The sequence below is a fragment of the Lycorma delicatula genome, chromosome 7 (assembly GCF_047948215.1).
Source record: "Lycorma delicatula isolate Av1 chromosome 7, ASM4794821v1, whole genome shotgun sequence".
NCBI classification, from domain to species: Eukaryota; Metazoa; Arthropoda; class Insecta; order Hemiptera; family Fulgoridae; genus Lycorma; species Lycorma delicatula.
In genome coordinates, this window is record NC_134461.1 from 62,751,910 (window position 1) to 62,758,586 (window position 6,677).

The window sequence follows — 6,677 nt, forward strand, 5'->3', positions numbered from 1 at the left end:
GTGGAACATATTCATGAATATCAAATTCTAGAAAATTCCTTTTTTTATTTTCTAATGAATATGAGGACAATTTTTCTTTATGATTCCCGTTATAGAAATGCACTAACTACATATCATGAATATGAATAAATTTCCTAATGCACGAAAAAGATTAATGTTGAGAATTTTGCATTGTTACTGAAGTTGCAAGACAAAGACTTTTTTGCAACAGTCATAAATAAGCTGATTTAAAGATCGGGACAAGTACGAGTACATTAAAGTAGAAAAGTGAACAAAATGTCACATCGATTAAACATTTTTTTAAGCTTCAGAGAAATTTGTCTTTAATAATAATTAGACGACCCTTATATATATATTTTTTAATTTTGGTTTCTTTATTATTTATCGTATAAGAAAATAATTATATCTATAGAATATACCGTTAGTAATACATAGTTGTAAAAAAATTACCTATTATTATGACTGGAGATGACGGCTACAAACGGTAATGAATGAAAGTTACCATTTTTATAAAATCAGACGGTTCCACCAAAGATATCCTGAAAAAAAACCGTAAATTATAATAGTTTAATAAATAAAATAAATGAATTAATTATTTACGACCTCTATGGCTGAGTAGGTAGCGCATTTAATTTGGTGGTTCCGGGTTCGAATCCCAATTAGGTATGATGGCGTTTTTTCATACGCTGCCGATTTTTAACCGGGCTAATTTAATCTAAATAGATTAAATTTAATTCGTTTTAATTTAATTTCTTTTTATTTAATTTCTTTTTATTTAATTTTATTATTTGAAATTTACTAATTTCCAAAATTCAATATTTATCCCACCGCCATCTCGGAACACACATAATACTAAATTTTTATTTATACCTCTTTTCTTGTCTTATAGTGTCCTTTAAAATGATGTATCGCACAAAGGATGTTAACCGTTTAAAATATTTGTTACAACCCATGAAGCGCCTCAAAAAAGGAGTTAAAATTCTATTTTTCGTCAAAAGTTAAATCGGTTGACCGATGCCTTATCCTGAAAGTTACAGTATTCTTTCTGGAACGGTTTTAAAGATTTTTATGGGTTTCTATAATTTGTCTCGCTCCATGAAGTACAAAATTTAAACAAAATTTTTGAAAAATATTTTAACCGAAGGGAGATAGAGTAAAATAAAATAAAATAAATATTTTTAGGGCGGGGTTTGTTTTTGGAATTTTTTTCTTGATTATTTATATATGCATTACGGGTAGCAAATTTTCTATAATATTGTTTTCTGTAAAATGCCTTCAAAAAAAATAAATCGTTTTTTCATGATACCCCACCTCTTAACAAATTTTGAAAAAATTATGATCGGTGCCACGTATATAGAAGTTTTTTAGCCAAATTTTAAGAAAACCTGAGAACGGCCTTATCGGACGAACTTTTAAATTTAATAATGAAAAACAAAGATAACAACTTGTTTTACAAATTAGAAAAATTTCATTGTACAAAGATTTTTACTTCCTTAAAAAGTATTGCGATCGAAAAAAATTTCGGTTTTCAGATTTCAATGAATATATGGAAATATCCATTTTGACAATCCCTGATCTATTTTGAATAATTTCGGCGTGACATCTGTACGTACACACTTTTAAATGTCGCGTAATTGAAAAACGATTAGCCGTAGACTGTTGAAATTTTGGATTTAGGACTGTTTTTACATCTAGTTTTGTACCTCTTCTTTTGATTGCAATCGACTGGAACAGAAGCGTCTAAAAAAGCCCAAAATAAAAAAAAAAACAAATTGGATTTTGGACTTTTCTTAAATGCAGTAATAAGATCTCATCGAGAGCTTTTCAACGATATATCATAAACGGTATTTATTTTCATCGGCTGTAGAGTTACAGTCAAATAATATTTTAATTAATGAAATATTTGGTCTTACAACGAGAAGGCACATCTATTCGAATCCGACTTCATTTTTTTTTAACTTTTTTAATTTAAATATATTGATTTATTACTAATTATAAACCTCTGATTGTAAAAAAACTTATGCTATAAATAGTAATTCAATAACGATAAAAAAAATCAGAAGTTATTAATGAAATACTAGGAAACTTTTATGTACTTTTAAAAATGCGTGTATGGAATTTAACAGTGGGAAGGAAGTTATGTGGTGTCCACATCAGATTTTTTAAAAGTTAAAAAGGGGTTGTACTAAGCGTATCAAATTTCGGGATAAGTATTTTGAAAAAAAATGCTAAATTTTGTGTTTATTAATTATTAAGATAATAATAATTAATATATTTTCTTTTATCATATTTTGACGCGTTTCGGAATTACTTCATCGTTAAAATTTATTGTACCGGTACTTTTATAAATTGCTGCTAGGCTGTATATAACATTTAGTCAACGCCGTTTCCTTTATTTGACATTACGTCTTATCAATTATGATATCTTTATCAAGTAAAGGGGAGGGCGTCGACTAATTATATAAAGACTAACAGAAAATTAAAAGAACCAGTAAAATAAGTTTTGACGATAGAATTATACCTTAAATGTGTCAACGTAAAAAATGAAGTAAAAAAAAGTTACGCAATACTCGACGTAGAAATTTTTGGTTTTGTTTTGATATTCAGGGAAATAAACGAACGATCCCAGTAGGTGGTATACCAGAAAACAGATGTTCATTTTCTTATCTATTTAGAAGATGAACCGGTTGCTTTATAATGAACATCAATACTTTTACTGAAAGTAATTACTATGTAGAGCCATTGTACAGCTCAGGAATACAGATTATTAAAAAAAAATTCATAAATAACAGTAAAGAAAAAATTATAAATATACGCTACCTGGTGTTCTCGTAGGTAAATTACCGCATACGTTATGCAGGTAGGATTTAAAGTAGTACTTCAAAGTACATTAGAAAGGTCCACGGTACATTTCGTATGTAATATACGACTGTAATGTACATCATAAGTGAATGATGATAGGTTTGTTAACAGGCGGTACAGCGGCCGATTAATTCTTGATGTCGACTACATCTATTTGCATATCACACAAATGTCGCTTTAGGGTTTACAGTAAAGAGCTTCAGTGAACAATCAAAGTGTACGTAAATGTTATGATTTCTAAATAAATTTTTCAAATGAGATTTTTTTTATAAATAAACTTACAATCGATATAAAACATATTTGTATTTAGTTATTTAACAGATAAAATGTAAAATACTTAAAGAAAAAATTAAAAATAATTTAACGTTGATATGCTGTCGATTCAAATTTGTTAATAGATGCATTTTGAGGCGTCAATTTAATATTTGTTTTAGTAACGCGAAGACATAATAACAATGTTTTCTGACCGCTGTCTATTTAGCAACGTGTGTTTGTAGGTCTGGCAACTCTGCACCCAACTAGTATGATGGTGAAGTGAGGGAGGAAGGGGAACCCCCTTCCACAATTCGTCTACATACAACCGTTCAAGGTTACACAGTTTTGAGCATCCCTTATTATACATTACTGTATTTTATAAAATTATAACTTAGCAAAAATATAAAATTAAACCCTTTAACACTACAAACGTTTTCATCACCGATGTATTTATTTTTTTATTTATTTATTTTCTATTTATTTTTTTATATTTATTTATATTATTTCAATCGAAATAATATAAATTATGATACATCTGCGATCTCCCTTTAGTTTTTTTTTTTTTTTTAATTAAATTAAATTTTATTTAAGATCTATGCAGAAGTACTAAATTCTAATGAAAAATAAAAGCAGTACGTACAAAAACTTTAATCTTGTTAAATAATTATATTCCGCTGTTAGAGGTAATTTTCTAAACTATTTATTAAAATTACTGTTTTATTACGTCATCAGATAGAAAATTTATTTACAAAAATAAAAATCCAACTCCTCCAGCATTTTAGTCGACAAATAGCTTGTGAAAGAATCGTACAAATTCTAAGGTTAGAAATTTCTATTTCAATACTTTTAGTTATTGTTGCCGATAGAAAAGCGCTTCTGAGTCCTATATGCGCTAAACGAAAACGATTTCATCGAGCAGCTACCGCTTTAACAAAATTAATTTAGTTTAATTTATTTGTTTACTTTATTTATTCATTATTTTGTTTTTTACAGCGGAAATCTTACCGGCCGGATTAGGAAAAAAATTAACGTCTACGTTACCGCCGTTTGCACCGATTAATTCTAGAGATCCTGTATGCAGAAATCATAGTCGAATATACCTTCAAGAACTTGAGTAATTCAATCTACGGGCGTTACGGAGTAAGTAATCTCTTTTACTTGTTTATATATTCGTATATCTCTTTGTGAAAATCATCGTTAAGCATTTATAAGTTATTATGACAAACTTTGTGATAGCCTATCGGTAAAAATTAAAAAACTCTTAAAATGTACATCGTTTTTAATAAGGGTTTCCATAATCGTAGAAAATTTTTACTTAAATTACTAGTATTATTTATCGACTGAAAAATTATATAGATACAAGGCAGTTTTTCAGCGTCGGAGCAAGCTTGTTTATTTGCGAAACAACTTTGCCGATGTCTTTATGCAGGTCTAAAATTAAACGATAAAAAAGAAACGCGAATGAATGTCCTGTCGCGTTGAACGTAATCATGTAAATTTTTTATTTACTCTGGATTTTCTTTTGTAGCTTTTGGTTTTTAATTTTATAAATCGTTGTATCGACACATCTTTTTTAATAAAAAATAATACAACGTGTCAACACGTATATATTTATATAGAAAAAGAACAAAAATAAAAATCATTACCGATTATATGTTATTGGGATAAAGCTATCATTTTTCGATTATTATTTTTATATTATAATCGTGAGATTTTGTATTACGAATATGTTATCTAGATTATTTTACGCTAACAGTATTGTTGAGAATTCCCTATTTAGAGTAAATGATAAATCAGTCGATTAATAGTATATCGAAAGCAGCAAATCTGTGGATGCCAAATGGAATGTGAATTGTGCGATAGAATCGACCTAAATTTCATCGGAACTATCTATAATCCATTCTACCAGGGAAAGTTCGAAATGTCAGAACCGTTGGGGATTACTTAACCTTTTCTAGTCGGGTTTTAATATACACTACTTTTTTAATATATACTACTTTTCGTAGATTAATTTTCCGTAGAAAATTTAATGTCCAGGATGTTAATGACCTTTATTTTTATCGTTATCAGTTTTGAATTTACTTTTCTCGGGAGGAATTTGAAATTTTTTTAGAAAAAAAGTCTATTTGTTTATTCGCACCATTAGTTATGAAATGAGGGATCATCCAGGTAACGCCTGTAAACAATAATAATGTTTTAGTATTAATTTTATTAAATAAGATACTTTGCTGTCCGAAATGTTTGCAAATTTATAAATAATAATAATTCAACCGCAATCCCCCGTTAACATTTCCCCCATACGATCACCGGTCGTTAAACCATTTTTGTCGAGATAACTCAATTATTATATTATTGTAGAATAATAACAACAAATAAGGATGTTTTTTTTTCTATTTCTAGTTGCTTTTTTTATAACTTGGCATTCTTAATGAATAGTTATTTTATATAACCCGATGTAAACGTCTTATTATAAAAGTTAATCGAAATTTATACAGATTACTTATGCGAAACTTCGTTTTTTTAAATTTAGCCTGTAAATTAATTTTATTTTTTGATATAATTTTATTCGAAGAAAAATAAATTATATTTATATATATATATACATATATCCATCAGGAAGAAAATCAGATTGAAAAAAGTTTTAACGTCGATTGAAAAAAGCTAAGTTCTAAAAATTAGAAAAAAGTTCAACATCTATATAAATAAGTAATAATTTTCACTGTATAGTAGCATTTGACCTCATGGCTGACGTAAGTTTAAACCCGAATCGGTACAGATATACTTCTTTCTTTTTCCTGTTTAGCCTCTGGTGATTACCTTTCAGATAATACTTCAGAGGATGAATGAGGATGATATGTATGAGTGTAAATGAAGTGTAGTCTTGTACATTCTCAGTTCAACTATACCTGAGATGTGTGGTTAATTGAAACCCGACCACCAGAGAACACCGGTATCGAAGATCTAGTATTCAAATCCGTGTAAAAATAGCTGGCTTTACTAGGACTTGAACGCTGGAACTCTCGACTTCCAAATCAGCTGATTTGGGAAGACGCGTTCACCACCAGAACAACCCGATGGGTTGGTACAGATATATTAATTAGAATGTTTTTGTAATATAATGTGACTTTATATCGCTAAATATAATCGGCGGCACGTTCTGAAAGTTTAAAAAAAAATTGATCTGTAACGGAGAATGATCACTATACAATTTATTATGATCGCACTATCTCACAAATAGACCGGTGGAGCATAATCGCCCTGAAATTGTTGTGGTAACGAAGAAGTAAAGCTCACCTGGATTATTGACGTTGTCACAACATCGGTCTCCAACATGAAAAGGAATATATCGAAAAGATTTCCAAGTACAGAGACTTGGTAAATGAGATCTAGGGTCAGAGTACAGTGAAAATGGTGCCCGTAATTTTCGGTGCGCTAAGTGAAATATCCAACACTCTGCAAGAGTCACTGGAAATCCTAGACGTTCCACCTAACCTCTATCCCACCGCGCACAAGTCCGTAATTTCGGAAACATGTGCGCATCGGTAAGGAAGTATATTTCT